The sequence below is a fragment of the Myotis nattereri genome (assembly GCF_964212035.1).
Source record: "Myotis nattereri genome assembly, chromosome: 3".
Taxonomy (NCBI): Eukaryota; Metazoa; Chordata; class Mammalia; order Chiroptera; family Vespertilionidae; genus Myotis; species Myotis nattereri.
In genome coordinates this window covers 24,712,094-24,732,625 of record NC_138077.1, presented here as the reverse complement: position 1 = coordinate 24,732,625, position 20,532 = coordinate 24,712,094, and the positions used below count along the sequence as shown (strand labels likewise).

General features: G+C 45.3%; 1 protein-coding gene across 1 annotated transcript in view; it reads right to left on the bottom strand.

The window, feature by feature from the left end:
• PPM1L (protein phosphatase, Mg2+/Mn2+ dependent 1L) overlaps positions 1 to 20,532 on the bottom strand; it is a 250,003-nt gene that overhangs the window by 187,251 nt on the left and 42,220 nt on the right. The gene's annotated exons all lie outside the window — the stretch shown is intronic.

The following is a 20,532-nucleotide window of genomic DNA, read 5'->3' as shown; positions in this document are numbered from 1 at the left end:
GTCCATTTATGTACTGAAACCTTTACTTATAGAGTCAAAATTAGGACATGATCTACAAAAGTAAAAAAATGAAAAGCACCACCACAAAAGTAAAGTATTATTAATGAAAAATAGTTTGAATGTTAAAATATTGGGATTTCCCAAATAGCACTGTTTGAGGACAGACTATTTGCAGTATGTGCTATGGAAAAGTCCAGAGACATGATCATCATGCATATCCAAGTACTGTCACTCCCATTTTAGCAGTTCTTGTCTTCACCACTATCCCTTCCTCTCTACCTACTAACGCCTCTGCTCCAGTTCAGACTTTCTTTTTTTTTTTAATTAAATCTTTATTGTTCAGATTATTACATTTGTTACTCTTTTTTCCTACCATAATTCCCCTCCACCCAGTTCCCATCCCACCCTCCGCCCTCACTCCCCACCCACTGTCCTCATCCATAGGTGCATGATTTTTGTCCAGTCTCTTCCCGCATCTCCCACACCCCTTCCCCCCCCCCCCCAAGAATAGTCAGTCCATTCCCTTTCTATGTCCCTGATTCTATTATAATCATCAGCTCATTCTGTTCATCAGATTATTTATTCACTTGATTCTTAGATTCACTTGTTGATAGATGCATATTTGTTGTTCATAATTTGTATCTTTACCTTTCTCTTCTTCTTCCTCTTCTTAAAGGATACCTTTCAGCATTTCATATAATGCTGGTTTGGTGGTGATGAACTCTAGCTTTTTCTTATCTGTGAAGCTCTTTATCTGACCTTCAATTCTGAATGATAGCTTTGCTGGATAAAGTAGTCTTGGTTGTAGGTTCTTGGTATTCATCACTTTGAATATTTCTTGCCACTCCCTTCTGGCCTGCAAAGTTTCTGTTGAGAAATCAGCTGATAATTGTATGGGTACTCCCTTGTAGGTAACTGATTTTCTTTCTCTTGCTGCTTTTAGGATTCTCTCTTTGTCTTTTGCTCTTGGCATTTTAATGATGATGTGTCTTGGTGTGGTCCTCTTTGGATTCCTTTTGTTTGGGGTTCTCTGCGCTTCCTGGACCTGTAAGTCTATTTCTTTCACCAGGTGGGGGAAGTTTTCTGTCATTATTTCTTCAAATAGGTTTTCAATATCTTGGTCTCTCTCATCTTCTGGCACCCCTATAATTCTGATGTTGGTACGCTTGAAGCTGTCCCAGAGGCTCCTTACACTATCTTTGTATTTTTGGATTCTTTTTTCATTTTGCTTTTCTGGTTGGGTGTTTTTTGCTTCTTCGTATTTCAAATCTTTGACTTGTTTCTTGCGACCCTCTGGTCTGCTGTTGGGAGTCTGTATAATATTCTTTATTTCAGTCAGTGTATGCTTAATTTCTAGTTGGTTCTTTAGCACAACATCAAGGGTCTCATCAGATTTCTTGAGGATCTCACTACATTTATCGGCGGTCTCACCAGCCTTCTTGAAGATCTCACTACATTTATCAGCGGTCTCACCAGTCTTTTTGAGGGCCTTATTAAATTTATCGGCGGCTTATAGACAGTTTTTTAAAGACCTTAAAAGTGTGGTTTTGAACTCTATATCCAACAGTTTGCTTTCCTCCAATTCTGTTGTTTGTGTCCTGTTTCTTTGTCTTGGCATTTTTTATGCTTCGCTGTGTCGATAGAGTGCCTTTCTGTGCTAAGTGTCCCAATTACCTGAGGTAGACACTCTTGGTGCACCCCCTTGTGGGCTTTGTGCACAGCCTTGTTGTATTTAAGCCTTGATTGTTGTAGTTATCACTGTGAGGAACTGACCTCCAGGCCAACTGGCTGTGAGAATCAGCTGCGTCTGCAGTGGGAGAACTTCTGTGCTGGAGACACTCCTCTGAGGCTAGACTTACTTCGATGGGGCTTTGGTGCTCACTGAGTCTGCCCCCTGAGTATGTCTTTTATGGTTCCATGGAGCTGCAAACGGGATGGTCTCACTCTGACCTCTGGGCTTCCTGGCTCCTGGATCTCTAGAGAGGTGCTAATCTAGCCTTTGCCTGAGGCTATCCAGCAAAAGTCTCCCTGCAGGGCTTGGGCGGGGTGGGTCCCACGGGATCAACAGGGCGGGATTAGCAGTTATGGCTGCTCTCAGTCCTGCTCTCAGAGGCTCTGCTTCTCAATGTCCCGGTAATCACTACAAGCCCCTCCAAGAGAAAGCTGCCCTAGGGTTCTGAGGGATGCCAGACAGTCCCGCTTCTCCTATATGAGTCTGGGTCCCTAGAGACTCGCCCGGAATTGGAGCTCAGAGCCTGAGACTCCGTCCCAATTGAAAACGACAACCGCGCCGCCCTCAGCCGCCAGCCCGCTCCGCATGCACTCCGCACCTTAGTATTTTACTTCCGCACTGCGCCTCCTCTGAGTCTTGGTATGCTTTTCTCTTTCTTCCTAGTTGTAGAACTTCCACTCAGCCAGCCTTCCTGTGGTTCTGGATGATGTCCGTTCAGTCTTTTAGTTGTATTTTTGAAGTGGTTGTTCGAGGCAGCAAACTCTGGTGTTTACCTATGCCGCCATCTTGGTTTCTCCCAGTTCAGACTTTCATCACCTCATTTCTCAGAATGTCCCACCCCTCTTCCAATCCATTTTGCACATCAACCACTGACATCAATCAATGCCTAAAGTGTGTTATGCCATTCATTTACCTAAATACTTTCAACGACTCCTCGAATCCATTGTCTGGCATATAATCTTATATTCCACTCCTGGCATTGGGGTTGGGGAGCGTTTCAATGTGGAGATATCCTCACAGTTCACAGACTGAAAGTACCCATGTAGGTATGGATCAAGAAAAAAATAACTAGTTTATTCAACCCATATCTACAGCTTCCTTTTTATTCTCTTTCTCTATTTTTCTCTTCATAACTTTTCTTCTTTCCTACCACTTTCTTATGTTTAATTTCGTTTCCACCTTCTTCTCTATGTCAATGGCACCAACAGGAATTTCTAATCCTTAGTAACTCTAAGAACTAAAATGATTTTTGATCATTCTTCTAATCAGTAGTTACTAATAAGAAAGACTCAGGCACAACAGAATGGGAGGTGGTAGGAAGGAGTTCTGAGCTCTGGAATAACTGTGTAGCCAAGGTTCTCACTGCAATCCTATATAATAAAAGGCTAATATGCAAATAGACCAAACGGAGGAACAACTGATCCACCAGTCGCTATGACGTGCGCTGACCACCAGGGGGCATGTGTGGAACATGGCAGGCGTCGGCAGCAGGCAGCAAAGCGTGGAACATGGCGGGCGGCGGCTGCGGCAGGATGGTGGAGCAGGTGAGTGGGGACGCCAGACTAAGGCAGGGTGCCAGTTGCTGTCATCGGGGCGAGCCTCTGGTGGTTACTGAAAATCCTTTGCTCCCCCGCATTGCGGTCCTGCCTGGCACTTGCACCTGCTGCCAGCGCCGGAGCCGCCGCTCATGCCTGCTGCTGTCCCCGATCACCCCTCAAGGCTTCTCCACCTCCCCCTGCTCCTGAGGGGCAATTGGGGCAGCAGCTGCCACTCGCACCTGCTGACAGTGCTGGCCCCGCTCACACCCGCTGCTGGCGCCAACCCCAATCACTCTGCACCATCAGTACATGTGAGTGGGGCCAGCGAAATCAGCTCATGAGAGCAGCAGCGGTGGGAGTGGGGCTGCTGGCAGACAGGGGACCAAGGGCCACAGCGGTAGGGGCCGGGTGGGGGTGCAGAGGATGGGCCGAGACCTGCCCCTGTGCCTACCACAGCCTCGCGGCCCATAGTTCCTTTCAAGGTGCATGCTTTCATGCACTGGGCCCCTAGTCTATATATATAAAAGCCTAAGTGACTTAACGACCAAATGGCCGAATGACCGGTTGCCATGACATGCACTGACCACCAGGGGACAGGCGCTCAATGCACAGGATTGGGCTGCCTTCTGTCTGGATCAGGTCTGCAGGGATTGGGCCTGCGGGGATCAGGTCTGCAGGGATTGGGCTGAAACCGACTATCCGACATCCCCCGAGGGGTCCTGGATTGCAAGAGGGCACAGGCCAGGCCAAGGGCCCCCACTGGTGCACAAATCCATGCACTGGGCAAATAGTTCTAAAATAAGGTCTGCAGTGAGGCCATACAAACTCTCAGATCTAACAATGGAGGCCTCATTGAGGATGCCTTGCTGCCACTTATTCAGGAATACAGAAGTAGCATGAACATAATTTCTCTCTTTACATTTTTCTAGATTTTTCCCTTCTAACTTATCAGAAGCTAAATAGGGCCCTGTGTTTTCCTCCAGTGTTGGTAAATCTCCAGTGGAGAAGAACTCAATATAAAATTAAGGACTCTTTTTTAAAAACATTTTTATTGATTTCAGAGAGGAAGGAAGAGGGAGAGAGATATAGAAACATCAATGATGAGAGAGAACCACCCATCAGCTGCCTCCTGCACACCCCACACTGTGGACTGAGCATGCAACCCGGGCATGTGCACTGACCAGGAACTGAACTGTGACCTCTTGGCTCACAGGTCGACGCCCAACCACCAAACCAAAAAGGCCGGGCAAAATTAAGGACTCCTGGGAAATTGTTAATATTATCCTTTCTGCCCCCATCAACCCAAGAATATCCAGTTTTTACAGAACCTGTAATGAGTTGGGTAAAAAAAAAAAATACTCTCTATTTTAAATCTTACATTTTAACTGCATTTTCTTTGGCCATATTTATATCTTCAAAGGAAAATGAACTTTCTTTCCCATTTCATAAAATGTTCTGTTTTTCACAGAAAAGAAATATGTAAACTATACTTATTGCCTTACTTTGTCTCAGACCTGGAGATCTGTATGTCAAGTTGTCAAAAAATATTGCTTTGTAGAATAAAGTAGATACATGGTGTGTGCAGATTGTTCCATTGAATTAAACTCATTCTCCTCACTTGCAAATCTCGAAGTCAAGGATGATTACAGAACAATATTTTTGAATTTGAAAATAAAAATGTATGGCTCAAAAGCATGCATGAAGCTAAACTAATAGAAGTGTGAGAGGGTAGAAAGCACTGTTATATTTGTAGAACAGTATTTAAAAAAACCTTTTAAAAACTGTATCCGATTAAAAAGGAAATGCATTTTTTTAAAGAAACTTGAAAAATGCAAAAAATCCAAGAATAACTGCTATTTTTTAAAAAAATATATTTTATTGATTTTTTACAGAGGGGAAGGGAGAGGGACAGAGAGTCAGAAACATCGATGAGAGAGAAACATCGATCAGCTGCCTCCTGCACACTCCCCATGGGGACGTGCCCGCAACCAAGGTACATGCCCTTGACCGGAATCGAACCCGGGACCCTAGAGTCCGCAGGCCGATGCTTTATCCACTGAGCCAAACCGGTTAGGGCAATAACTGCTATTTAATAATTTATTTGAAAGTGAATTTTGGTCATCCAGAGGAGAATTTTTTAAATTGTGATACCATACACATAACATGGTTACTCTTTTAACCATTTTTAAGTATACAGTTTTTAAGTATACAGGGGCATTAAATATATAAACTAGATTTTGACATCTAGAAAATTTGGGTTTCTCAAGCCAGTTCAGTAAAAAATGCCATTTAGCCCTTAAACAAAAACAAAATACTATTAATAGTACAAAAAAAAAAAGTCAAAAAAAAAATCTTTACAGAATATTTAAGTAATATCCTAATAAAACCATTCTGTCCTTGAAGGAAAGTACTACATAAATAAAAGGCATTATATAAAGGTACAACAGAGGGAACACAGTCAATAATCCTATCTAATAAAAGAGAAACATGGTAATTGGCATACGACCGCTACCCTTCCCATTGGCTAATCAGCGAGATATGCAAATTAACTGTCAGCCAAGATGGTGGCCAGCAGCCAGGCAGCTTGAAACTAACATGAGGCTTGCTTGCTTCAGTGACCGAGGACTCCAACGTTCCCCGCCTGCCGCTGCAGGCCTCTGAGCCTGCAGTCTGAAACATTGTAACAAATATAGAAGATAAACAAAACCCCAGAAACCAGCTTTCAGTGAGCTGGGATCTCAGAGCTGGAGTTGATACAGTGTCTCGATTATAGAACCCAGCAGAGGCCTCAGAGCTGGAGCCAGAGCTAAAGCTGGCCCAGAATAAAAACAAAAAAGAAAAAAAGGAGCAGTTGGGAGCTTCAGTCACTTGCGAGCCTGAAAACAGCCCTCAGCCCCTCAACCCAGACTGGCCAGGCACCCCAGTGGGGACCCCCACCCTGAAGGGTGTGTGACCAGCTGCAAACAGCCATCATCCCCTCACCCAGGCTGGCCAGGCACCCCAGTGGGGACCCCTACCCTGATCCAGGACCCCCTTTAGGGCAAACCAGCCAGCCCCACCCATGCACCAGGCCTCTATCCTATATTGTAAAAGGGTAATATGCCTCCCAGCACCGGGATCAGCAGAGCTGAGAGGCCTCCCGGCACCGGGATCAGCGTGACAGGGGGCAGCGCCCAAACCCCCTGATCGCCCTGCGGCTCTGTGTGTGACATGGGTGGGGCTACAACCTCCCTATCCGCCCTGCTCTGTTCATGACAGGAGAAGGCGCCCCAACCTTCTCATCAGCCCTGCTCTGTGCGTGACAGGGGGCAGCTCCCGAACCCCCTGATCACCCTGCGGCTCTGTGTGTGACAGGGTGCAGCGCCCCAACCCCCACACCCCCCCACGGGTCCTGCTCTGTGTGTGACGGGGTAGAGCCATAACCTCCCCATCGGCCCTGCCCTGAGTGTGAGAGTGGCGGCGCCCCAAACCCCTGATCAGCCCTGCTCTGTGGGTGATAGAGGGTGGTGCCCCAACCCCCACTCCCCCCAAGGGCCCTGCTCTGCGTGTGATGGGGTAGAACCATAACCTCCCCATCGGCCCTGCCCTGAGTGTGACAGTGGCAGCGCCCCAACCCCCTGATCGGCCCTGCTCTGTGGGTGATAGAGGGTGGCGCCCCAACCCCCTGATCCGCCCTGCTCTGTGTGTGACAGGGGGCGGTGCCCCAACTCCCCTATCGGCCCTACTCTGTGAGTGACAGGCGGGAGCTCCTCAACCCCCTAATGGGCCCTGCTCTGTGCGTGACAGGGGGGAGCTCCCCAACCTCCTGATCAACCCTGCTCTGTGAGTGACAGGGCGGAGCTCCCCAACCCCCTGATCGACCCTGCTCTGTGCGTGACAGGGGGTGGCGCCGCAACCTCCCCATTGACCCTGCCTTGAGTGTGACAGGGGGCGGTGCCCCAACCCCCCAATCGGCCCTACCCTGAGCATTACTGAGGGTGGCATTGCAACCTCCCAATCCACCCTGCTCTGTGCATGACCGGGGGCAGTGCCCCAACTCCCCAATCGGCCCTGCTCTGAGCCCGACCAGGGGCTGCACCTAGGGATTGGGCCTGCCCTCTGCCACCCGGGAGCAGGCCTAAGCCAGCAGGTCGTTATCTCCCAAGGGGTCCCAGACTGCGAGAGGGCACAGGCCAGGCTGAGGGACCCGCCTTCCCCCCGAGTGCACAAATTTTTGTGCACCGGGCCTCTAGTATTGTAATAACTATGTATGGTGCCAGGTGGGTACTTGAAATATCAGGGGAATCACTTTGTAAATTATATGATTGTCTAACCACTACTCTGTACACCTAAAACTAATATAAAAGAGTATTGAATGTCAACTGTAACTGAAAAATAATTCTTTAAAAGGACATTATAAATATTATTTACTTACTTTTTTTTTGTTTGCTTGTTTTTATTTGTTTTGTTAATCTTCGCCCGATGATATGTTTCCATTGATTTTTAGGGAGGGTGGAAGAGAGAGGGAAAGGCAGAGAGAAACATCGATGTGAGAAAAATACACCAATTGGTTGCCTCCTACACGAGCCCTGACGAGGGCCCAGGCCGGGGTGAATCCTGCTGGCTAGGGCTTATTTACGTTCTTATAAGGTTGGTAGAGACTTTCTCACATTTGGGTTTCTCCACTTCCTGCTAAGTGCAACCATGTGCTAGGGGTGCAGAACCTTCAGTTCGCATTTGCCACCTGTAATCAGTGTTAGAAAACCTGGCCAGCAGCCCCAGCCCTGAGGTTACACACTGAGCACCAAAGCTAGACTTGCCCAGCAGCCCCACCTTTCCAGGAAAAGAACAGCCTGATCGTTGCATACACTCTTGGGTACGCCTCTCAGATGGAGTGCAGGGCTCCAAAGGAATAACCCTACCCAACTTTTCCTTGAAAAAAATCAAGCAGTGCACAACTACACAACCAAACTTCTCAGCCCCAATCATTTTGAAACTGCAAACAGAAGGTTTTTTTTAAAGCCACACCCAAAACCTCAGCAATTGAAAGGTACCCAGGCATACTCATCCCAGAATGCAATGCTTTTGAGTTCTCGTGGTATAAAGCAGAGACACTGTCTATTTCATTTTATGAGGAAAGAAAAACAAACAACAGTTTGCATTCCTTGCCTGAAGTCATCTGGAAATCCCAATTTAGGAAAGGGACAGTTAAGAAGGATCGAGTTCTTCTTTTTGACCCAGTTAATACACACATTGTTTTTAAGGAATAGGGGAAGGAGAGAAGAGGGAAGAAACAGCAATTCTTGGCAGCAAATCACCATCAAAGGCCCAATGTTCACACATAGCTGGACGAGTGCCCAGAGCTTAGGCTCAAAGACACGAACATCTTCAGGAAACTGAAGGACACAGAAGGCACCAAAGCAATGAGCTGAGAGAAAAGTGGCCTCATCGAGTTTGAAGCAGGGGCTGCATGGGAGGAGTAGTAGCAATACCACAGTCCAGGGGACCTGCTTTGGGATTGAAGAGATAGGCTGATGCCCGCTCAGCATCACACCAAGTGCCTGGCGTGTCCTGGGCCCATTTACTGACAAGCCTGTTGCAATCTCTTTACAACTATTCATGGGCTTTAGAGATGTTCAAGGATTATCATTTGCTAAGATCTTACTAAATTGCAAGGCACAGGGTGACAACAACTCCCAGGAAGCTGAGGCTCAGAGGAGTGCAGTAACTCTCCTGAAAGTCACACCAGGATCCAGAACAGGTTTGTCCAGCCCTGGAGTGCACATGTTTTCCACTATTCTCATCTGACAAAAAGCACAGTTTAGAATGTTCAATTTAAGCTCATCAAGAGAAAGATCTTATCCTACATAATAAAGAGCTAATATGCAAATGGTCGTCATGCCCTCACATCATTACACTGTACACTCAACACTTGGGAGAGAGGAATGGGGACCAGCCAGGCACAAATGAGCTCGCAAGAGAGGAATGGGGACCAGCCAGGCTGTGGCCCGGGAGAAGGACAATCAGCCTGACCCGTGGTACCGGGTGCCAGTGGCTGCACCTGCAAAGCTGGCCCAGGTCCTGGGTGCCTGCAGCCAGCTGAAGGAGGGAATCCTGGGCCCCAGGTGCAGGGAGAGGCAGAAGTGATTGGAGACAGAGGTTGTCGGGTCAGCAGGGGAGCAGTTAGGGGAGATCAGGCAGGCAGGCAGAGGTGGTTAGGGGCAATAAGGCAGGCAGGCAGGCAGGCGAGCAGTTAGGAGCCAGCAGTCCCAGATTGCAAGAGGCAGTCGGACATCCCCTGAGGGGTCCCAGATTGGTGAGGATGCAGGCCGAGCTGAGAGCCCCCCATCCCATGCATGAATTTCATGCACCGGCCCTCTAGTTTATAATATGTATATTAAAAACAGGAGTTGGCAAACTTTTCCTGTAATATGTCAGACTCTGTGAGCCATACAGGATTTCTGTCAAATATCTCCTTTTGTTTTCTCTCACACCCCTTTAAAAACATAAAAACCATGCTTAGCTCATGACGCTATACAAAATAATTGTATAGCCACAGGTCGGTTTGCTGACCCTTGTTAGAACACACAATCTAAGCAAGGCTTGGTAACTCTGTGCATGAGAATCGTATCATCGACTCCATGCCTTGATTTGCCAAAGCACTCTTGATTTCAGGAAGGGGAGAAAAGAGAGGCTACCAGAGGATCAGCGCTCAATCTAGTTACCTCATCTATATTCCATTACTAAGTAGAGTGGAAGGAATAGCAGCCCCTTACTTATAGATTCTTCCATTAGAGTAGTTTCAAAAGCTATCTGGCATTTATTTCATTTATTTCCTCATTCTATTTCCAGGCCTTTGCATATTCCAACTTCAGCATTAATCTGTCAATGAAAATAAATGCTTTTTGCAGTCTAATTAAAACTGACTATTTCAGAAGGCCACAACATAACGAACAGAAACCTAGGGTGATTTGAGCTGACGTGGACTTTTTCAGTATGATCAAAGGCCTCTGAGGTTCTATTATTTGAAATTATAGAAAATATTTTCCCTTCACTTTATGACACTTGTAAAACAGGCTTTTGAACACTCCCTGCTACTTGCAGTAACCATCAAATCAGCCTAACAGATGCTGCAAGCTGGACCCAGCTCACCGACACTAGAGCGCAGAATGAGATGCATTTTAAATCACATTGAGATTTTGCTACACAAGGCAAAATATTGTACAATTGATGACCTCCTTAATCTTCTCTTTGGATACTGAACTTGCATCCAGGGTTTGCTGTCAGACCATTCAGAAGCACACACTAGCCATGGGCCCTATCAGTTGTTGACTGGCTGACCTCTGCCTTGGTCTGGGCAATACAACATTAGTGCCTGGTCCAAGTGTCTGGTTAAAATATTTTCAACTGTGCTGATTCATGGCCAGCTGCTTGGTAGCTACAAAGTAGAAACAGAAGATGGCCACTAGGGACCAATTTACTAGCAACAAATGTTATTTTCACTGCTGAGCTAAACAAGTTGGAAGCCAGAAGACTCCAGATTCGAAAGGCTGGCATCTTATTTCATAAGGCTGCATGTGGAACCACACAGCCCATCCTACAGGTAAATATATACAAGAACAAAGGAACAGCTAGCAAATTGGGACAAGAGCGAGAGCAATAAAAGCAGCTACCTTCTTGGATTTTGCCCCTTCTGTCCAATTGTATAATCCCCTCTTGTGAAACGCAAGACAGCCAGGAAAAAGACCTGCCGGGCCCAAGACCTACGAATACGAATTCAACAAAGACCAGAAAAAGTGACCAAGTGCAAAAGCCAATTACAGGATGCAGTCAGGCAAGGAAAGTGCTTCCTTGTGGCCAAAGGGCATGACAACCTCAGTCATGATGAAGACACCAAGCAGAGGAAGGAAAGAAATTAGATGTTCTTCCTCAGGGCTCAGAAGTGTGCTAGGCATTTTATATATAGAGAGAGGTCCAATGCACGAAATTTGTACAAGGGGCTCGGCCCTTGCAGCCGCAGTGGCTTGCCTCAGCCCTTGCAGCAGCCCCGGCTTCATCAGGAAGGTCATCCAGAAGGTCATTCAGCTGTCTGGTCTAATTAGCATATTATGCTTTTATTATTATACTAGTGGCCTGGTACACAAAATTTGTGCCTGGGGGCGGAGGGGCCCCTCACCCCAGCCTGCACCCTCTCCAATCTGGGACCCCTCAGGGGATGTCCGACTGCTGGTTTAGGCCCGATCCCACAATCCAGGACCACTGGCTCCTAACCACTCACCTGCCTACCGGCCTGATCACCCCTAACCACTCTGCCTGCCGGCCTGCTTGCCCCCAACTGCCCCCCCCCCCCGCCGCCAACCTGCTTGCCCCCAACTTCCCCCCCCCCGCCAGCTTGATTGCCCCCAACTGCCCCCTGTGCCAACCTGCTCACCCTCAACTGCCCCCCTGCCAGCCTGCTCGCCCTTAACTCCCCCCCGCCAGCCTGATCATCCCCAACTGCCCTCCCCCCCTGGCCTGATTGCCCCTAACTGTCTCTGCCTCAGCCCCACCACCATGGCATTGTCCGGAAGGACGTCCAGAAGGTCTCCTGGAAGGTCTCTGGATCTAATTAGCATATTACCCTTTTATTAGTATAGATACTAGAGGCCCGGTGCATGGATTCGTGCACCAGTGGGGTCCCTCGGCCTGGCCTGCGGGGATCTGGCCAAAACCAGGAATCAGACATCCCCCGAAGACCTCTGAGCTGACTGGGAGAGATGTCAAGAGCATTGAGGATGCAAGTGCCATAGTTGCAACCGATGTCATACTTGGCACCAGTGATCTTCCCAAAGTCAGCTCCAAAGGTCCAGAGCTGTCAATATGAAGCTAGAAAGCAGGGTACCAAGTAAGGAGGGAGGAGAATTGAGACTCAGATGGCACCACAGGAGTCCAGGGGTTACCTGTCTGGAAAGGTAACCTGGATCCCACTGCCTGAGAGGCTGAAGCTGTTTAAATACTGTCTGTAGTGGCTTCAGATTGGCTGAGGAACTAAAGTTGAGTCTCAGATGAGAAACTCCATGTGAGGAAGAAGAGGGAGTAGGTCAGGGGTTATGAGACAGGACTGCGAATGTTTTACTCCAGGGCCACGGTAAACACAACTTTCCTTTGCATTTTTCCATGTTGATGACCTTCACAAAAGGCCAAATCCCCATAATCAAAGGAACGGAGGGAATCTGGATAATAATCTAAGCAAACTCAAGGGAAAAAATAGTATTTTGCCAGAATTAGATCAGAATTTCCTATTTCCAAACAGCAGCCTGGTGCTGGCAGAGCTGGGTCTCGGGAGCAGATTCCGGGAGAGCGCTGGTGCCAGGCACGCCAATATTAGCAGCTGGCATCTCTTCCCGGCCCTGCTGCCAGCACCCTCACCCTTCTGCGGGCTGCCACCACCGCTTTACCCAAGCCGTCCAAGCAACATATGAACCCAGTTCTGGATGGTGTGAGGCAGGAGGGAAGGAGACTGGCAGCAGGAGCAGAGAGCAGAAGGGGAGGGAGAGAACCAGGAAGGTAAAATGCGACCACTGGCAACCACTCTCTCAGCTCCAGAAAAAAAGGGGGCTGCCCTACAAATATGCGAGCAAGGGCAGCAGGATTGCAAAATGCAACCCCTGATTCACCAGGCTATGACTGAAGAGAGGGATCCAGCTGGGAGGGCTAGGCTGACTAGATGATTAATCAGGCCCTTTCTCTGTGCTGTGCTGGAAGCCGCTGTGTCAAGGCAGGTAATTACATCCCGGGTGTCCTCACTCGGGTACCTGCAGGTGACAGCCAGATCTGGGCAGACTGCAGGTCTGGCCCTTCCGGGCGAGCTGCCTCTTCCTCCAGGTCAAGTGGGAATGAGCCAGCCAGTGGTCAAGAGGTGGGGCAGGAGGCAAGTCCAAAGCTTCTGGCCAGGGCTCCTCAGGCAGCCACTGAGCTGACTCTATCGCATTAATAAATTCCCACATCTCTCCAGAAGCCCAGCAACCTCCCATCCTCCTCTCACAAGGAAGAGAATCCCTGTGAAGAGAGGTCAGAACCAGATCACTCCCTTTCAGCCTCAGCTCAAAGGGGAAACAGAGTTGAATAAGCAGAAAATTTTCAGAAAAGCTAAAATACTCAAATAAGGTACTACTGCTAGAATCAATCTAGATAACTCAGCTTTCTCAGCGAGATAAACGGGAACTTTGAAAAAGATCATTTGCTAAAGACACAAAAGATTAATTGGAAGTGATTTTTCAATCCAGAGAGAAAAGAAATCTCAAGAAGTTATCTGGTCAGGCAGACAGTAGTCAATCATCTTCCAAAAGCTCTTCTGGAAGAGATCACACAATTAACATCACTATCTAACAGTCTTTATAAATGATTATTTAGACATAAATCTCTAAAACTTTTTTAATTTTAAACCAAATACCTGCTATACCTCATTCTCAGTGGAAACAACAGTCTTCATCTACACAAAAGTGCCCATACAGAAATTTTTTCACCTATTATTCTCCAAAATAAACACAATCCCAATTCATAAGTGCTTCCTCAATTCTTCACTATTTTCCTTTTCCTTTTCTTTATTTGGTTATTTATTTCTGAACCCTCTTCAAACTATTTATTATCTCAGGGCTGATCTCTTTTTTATATATTTTTATTGATTTCAGAGAGGACGGGAGAGGAAAAGAGAGATAGAAACATTTCAAAATATATTTTTATCTATTTTCATAGAGAGAGGGAGGGAAAGGGAAACACTGACGTGAGAATGAAACATTGATCATCTGCATCCTGCATGCCTCCTACCAGGGATGGAGCCCGCAACCTGGGCATGTGCCCTGACCAGGAATCGAACCGGCAATGCTTGGATGTACAGGACGATGCCCAACTAACAGCCTCACCGGCCAGAGCAGGACTAATCTTTTAATCTTTGGACAACGCAGCTGGTGATAGCTTTCACCAAATTAAAATAGCTTTTATCCCAAGTGTGTTTTCTACATGACACCATTAATGTTTTGGTTTTGTCTATTTTCCAACTAGCAGTCCCAATATAAAACAAGCGAGGATGTGCACAAAAGAAAAGCAGTTGGTATTGGGAACTCAACAAATGCCTAAGCTAATTTACAGTAACTGAAAAATAATCCACTTAAATTTTAAATAAAAATGCAGCAAGGTGGGAAATGGTGCGTGGCTACACAACATCAACTATTAAAATGACGAAATGCTATTAACGTACTGCAGTGGCATTGCTGATTAGCTACTTGTCACCGTTAGAGCTTGCAGAATTACTTCACTGCTGTAGGAGAAACTAATTTCCTGAAGATAGGTTCTTACTTATCAAAGTTAAATGCAAACGTTCATCCCAGGTGGACTTTCCTAAAATTATCACCAAGTGTGCTAATCCGGAACTAACATCGCAGCAAACTGCTTTTCTTTAGATTACCCTACCAGTGGTCGGCAAACTCATTAGTCAACAGAGCCAAATATCAACAGTACAACGATTGAAATTTCTTTTGAGAGCCAAATTTTTTAAACTTAAACTATATAGGTAGGTACATTGTTATTAACTTAATTAGGGTACTCCTAAGGCTTAGCAAGAGCCACACTCAAGGGGCCAAAGAGCCACATGTGGCTCACGAGCCGCAGTTTGCCGACCACGGCAACCCCTTAGACTAGTGGCTCTCAGCCTTGGCCACACACTGGAATCACCTGAGGAGCTTTAAAAACTACCAATTTTGGACCCCACTCTCACAGATTCTGATGTAATTGGTCTGGGGTTAAGGCCTGGTATTGGAATTTTTCAGAGCGTCCAGGTAATAGGCCGCCAAGCCAGACCACCACTGCCTTAGACAACATTAAACATATCAATTAAAAATATGTATGGCAAAAAAAAAAAAAATATGTATGGCAAGTGTTATGTGCCAAGAATTGTTGAGTTCTTGAGTTAAAAAATGAAGGACAGACTCTGCCCTCAATCTGAGGGGAAGAAAGACATGTAACAAGTTACCACACAGTGTGCCACGTGCTGTGACCGAGGTGGGGAGAGCAGTGAAGGGAGCCCAGCCAAGGAGCATCTAACACAACCAAGCGAGAGGGCAAGGTGTCCAGGTGAGCTTCTCAAATGCACTGATCAAGTCAGGTCTTAAAGGCTAAGTGAGAGTCTCCCAGGAGGAGAAAGTGGGGAAAGGCATCTCCCGAAGAGGGACTAGCATGTGTGGAGGCCCCGAAGCTGAAGAGCACGGTCCCTTCCGTGGAGCTCTGCACATTGTTCCTTTCAGGTGAAACAGGGGGTGGGTGTCAATATGAGGAAAGGAGGCTGGAAGTGAGGGTTTTCCAGGGTGCTGGAGGGCCCAGATTGGTAACCTAGTCTTGAGTGCAAGGCAGCAGTTGGTGTGGCAGACTGCCCAACCCAGGAAGCGGGGCTATTGGGAGATGGAAGAGCTATTGTTTCCTAGCTCCAGCCAATGTGAGAACAAAGGCTCAATATCGACCCATCTTCCAGATTTTCAAGGGATGCCGAGAATCTGGTCCTTGAGTGAAACTTATAGGTTTTTAAATGCTGAACAGAACAAATAAACAAGTGTGCAGGCCAGAAACTGCCTATGGGGTGTAGTTATGGACGATACCTTTTTACCGCATTATAAAAAAAATTACTGAAGGATTAAATAGTGTCCACTTTAGATTTAAGTACATTTTTTAACTGAACTGCAGTGTGGCAGACAGCAATCTGACAAATCCCACAGGACAAAGCTTTCCCCACAGTAATGCTAGTCAAGGTACCACTGTTCTGAAATTAGGCCCCTACTTTTTCATTTCTGACATTCAATACAGAACTTTCCTACTTGTAACTGAAAGAAGAAAAAACAATTTAACAAGTATTAGATGCAGGTAAAGACCACAGTTACTACTAGGCTTCAAGGTGATGCAAATTACAGTCAGATTTGGATTACGGATGCCGCTGGAGTATGGAGGTGGCCATCAAAAATCGCAGATGATCTGCCAAGCTGGGGAGAGGCCTAGGCCCTGGGCAGTGATCGCCTGTAGGCGGGGAATACAGCCAGCTGCCAATCAGGGCAGCCTCACAGGAGGGGGTGGAAAACCCGGATGCCAGGGGAAGGTCACCCAGTCCCCAGAGAGGACTTTGCTTCCTCCATTTGGGCCTCCTTCAATCTCCTCCCTAAAGTCAATTTCCCAAATGTAAGGGAGAAGGCAGATTCCTCACACGTGATGATCAGTTGTCAAATACTGTAAAAGCCAAAATTCGCAAGAGCAAATGTGAATTCTCTGCACTTTCTCTACAATGTTAGTACTGGTTTCGTCACAAGAAAAGGCCCATGTATGGCAAACAGAGCACTTAAGAGTCCCAAAAAAATCTATACAAGGCACTTGGCTTAAATGTGGCAAAGGTATATTTCACAGACATAGCTGTCTATAAACAAAATTAGAAAACGGGAATGTTTGGCCTTGGCTGGGTAGCTCAGTTGGTTAGAGCATCATCTGATGCACCAAGGTCTTGGGTTAAGTCCCCAGTCAGGGCACATATAGGAATCAACCAATGAGTGCATGAATGGATGGAGCAGCAGGTCAATGTTTCTCTCGCTCACTCGCTCTGCCTTCCCCTCTCTCTAAAAATCAATAAATAAAAAAATTTAAAACAAAAACAAAGAAAGAAAATCAAAACCCTACAGATTTGATTAGGGGAAAAATATATATCCTAAATTTTAAAAAAATGGGTAGTGGTAAGGAACACATCATAGATACATGGCTACAATGGATTCTCAACTTGAATAAATGGACAAAAATTACTGTCCAAAGACAGACAGTTTATTTAGGGAAGAGCTCTGCTTGATTTTTTTCCTTCAGGTTTTAACAGAAAGAGAAAACACATCATTCCACTGTCTGGTAAAATGCCTGTAGTCTCTGAATGTCATTTCCAATTTTAGATATGGAAATGGGATTCTCTCAGGCATTCTGACTTTCCGAGAGGGGTCATTGAACTGAGAGATACTAGAATATCTGAAAGCTTGAAATTATACAGTAACATTTATAATTCAACACAAACAATGATCCTTTAACAATCTCTATGCTTAGAGTCTCTCAAATATTTTTTTAAAGATTAAATATTACACAGACTCAAAAAAAAGATCTCTAAAGACAGAGAAGGGAAAATATCTTTGAATATGAAGGCTCAAAGCTTAATTTGAAAAATATATTCTCCAACCATCAATTATCATGCATAATTAAATAGCTAAATAAAGAAATAATAGCAGAAAAATCATTAGTAGTGGAATGATTTTTTTTTCAGCAAGAAAAGAGTCATCTTCATGAGCCCATAAAGCAATCTACGATGTATTAGACTGGGTGGATAACATGAACACTTTTCATTAGATCTCATCTAAACTTGTCCTCTCTACTATTTAACATTTTTCTTTATACAGAAATTGATATTTATGTAAACACTTCAATGGTTTCTCTAAATTTGGTACCATTCCTAATTTCTGAAGTTCTTATTCAAATGTAATTTTGGTTAAACAAACCATCAGATGCTGGAATAGGAATGGTCATGCCAAGAAGAGAGGCCTACATAACTGACTCCACACAGGGAAAAAGGAAAATAAACTGTGAGTATACGACTGCCTCTTGAAGGAAAAAACAAACAAACACGTCTCTTTCTACTACTCCTGGATTAGCTTTTGAGTAGCACCCTAAATTTCCCTTATGCATATTTTACACTGAGTGTTGAGTTATCTCCAGGCCTAGCTTAACTGCTGAAGTCAGACCAGCTGGCCAGCACTGTTTGTTCCATTTTCACCTGTTTGGGCTCAATGAAGAACCTAGGGATCTTGCAGTTAATCCACAAAGAGAATTTTGCCATTGTCTTCCTTAATAGAGTCTATGTTCCAGCTACAAAGAGCCTATACAATCACACCAGTGGTATGAATAGTGATATTTTTTTAAATTATACTTTTTTTAAACCAAAGCTTTTCTTTGACTCTTTTAAAAATTAACTTTTAGCCCGCTGGCGTGGCTCAGTGGTTGAGCCTTGACCCATGAACCAGGAGATCACAGTTTGATTCCGGGTTAGGGCACGTGCCCAGGTTGCAGGCTTGATCCCCAATAGGGATCAAGGAGGCAGTCGATCAATGATTATCTTTCATTATTAATGTTTCTATCTCTCCCTCTCCCTTCCTCTTTCTGAAATCAATAAAAACATTTAAAAATTAACTTTTAAAAAGTGAGGACTACTGCTTTTGCCAGGATAAAAGAGATTTAAGCTCAGGCCTCCATGACTTTCCAAAGCCCATACTATACCATAATGTCTTCTAGAGTGATTTATTAGGCTCATTTAAAATTTATAGTATAAATATGTGCATGTCTGTATCCATATGCCTGTTTCCCAAATGCATCTGTCCCTCAGTTGCTCCTCAGGAATGTTGTGAGGTCTGAATGAGATCAGGGGTCAATAAATCCTAGTGTTCTTCCTAAGACCCAGTTGCCTATCTTTTAAGACCCTGTTGCTATCTTTTAAAATCAAAAGAATTCTGGCATAGGGTGGACTGCTCACTTGCACAGGATCCATCACATGGGCTCTTTAAACTCAGCTCTGAACTTTGGCCTGTAGGTTTCTAGCCCCTTGCTTAGATGGACAAAACGACTGCCTAGACACATGCTGACCACATCCTTTTCTTCTAGTCACATGACCAGACACTGTCATAGATCCCAGAGATCACCTGGGGTGGGGACCCAGGGTAGGAGAAAGTAGGGCAAAACCATGAAGGCAGAGTTGTGAGAAAAAACTAGCTTTCAGAAATGTCGTAGAACCGAAAAGACAAAGACTAACCTTTCCAATGTAAGGAATCCGTTTAGAGAGGAGAAGTTTGGTCGAGTTCATGCCTAGAACAATACATCTAAGTAAGGGATGCCAGGCAAGACCCAAGTAGGACTCCTGTGAAGCTGCAAAGAAAACAATTCTTAAGCTGCCTATTATCCCAGTGACCAAGGCAATAAACAGAAATAGCTCCAGCCCAGATTAGACAGTGGCTGAAAGTAAGGAGAAACTGGAAGTTGAGCTGGAAATGACTATATAAGTTCAAACTATGTGTGACACTGAGCCAACCAAGACTGAGCAAGGTGTCTCTATACAACATCTTAACCTATAGGTAATGTAAGTCCCCGAATTCCCATATACTAGAGTGAGTTAAATTTTCTCAGGCTTAAACACTATGGGAAAGGAAAAATACTAAAAGAGAAATGCACTGGAGGCGGAGGAACAGATTGGACAGGGAAAAAAATTTGCAAAATTCCCCTGAGTAAAGTCAAGAGAGTACAAGTTACCTTGGCACAAATGGCCAGGCACGTCTGTGGGGCTGTACTATGCCAAGTTTCATCACTTCAACACAAGAACCCTTTGGCCCATGGGAACAAACACAGTTTGAATCAATTGCTGATGTACATAAAACCTAGAAAATGTAGATGGTTCTGCTTTAAAAACCACTCAACTGGTAAATGGCTGTGGACTGGCTGTCTTAAACTGGACAGTGTTCTTTATCCTAGGTTGCCAAAAATAAAGTATAACTATTCCCCTAGACCTGCAAGATATAAAATCCATTTGCTTAACAAACTTTGCTTTGCTCCAAGTACATAATGTCCTTCAAAGTAAAGGTTTCATGTTCATATTCAGAAAAGGCTATTTAAACCTGCTAGATAAAAATCACCAATGTTTGGAATAACCTAGGTAGGTACAATAAACAACCTCATGAATATTTTACTTTTTTTCCTTCATCAATACTAAAAGGACCCCAACGAATATTAGTAAACATTTAGTAAATCTCATCACTCCCACATTAGAAAAGACTTATTTATAGGTCTGTGTTTTCTCAAATACTATAAATTGTGAAAGCTGACCTATAGCAAAGTATAACACTCTCTAAACAGGCTTTATACATAGTAATAAATAGAAAATAAAAAAATGCATGGAGTCTTATTTTTAAACACACACAGAGCTTGTGTACTAGCTCATAAAAACATCTATCTTATCTAAGTTTGGGTTTTTTGTTTGTTTTTTTTATTGATTTCAGAGAGGAAGAGAGAGAGAGAGAGAGAGAGAGAGAGAGAGAGAGAGAGAGAGAAACATCAATGACAAGAGAGAATCATTAACCGGCTGCCTCCTGCATGCCCCCTACTGGGGATCAAGCCCGCAACCTGGGCATGTGCCCTTGACTGGAATTGAACCCCAGGACCTTTCAGTCCACAGGCCAACACTCTATCCACTGAGCCAAACCA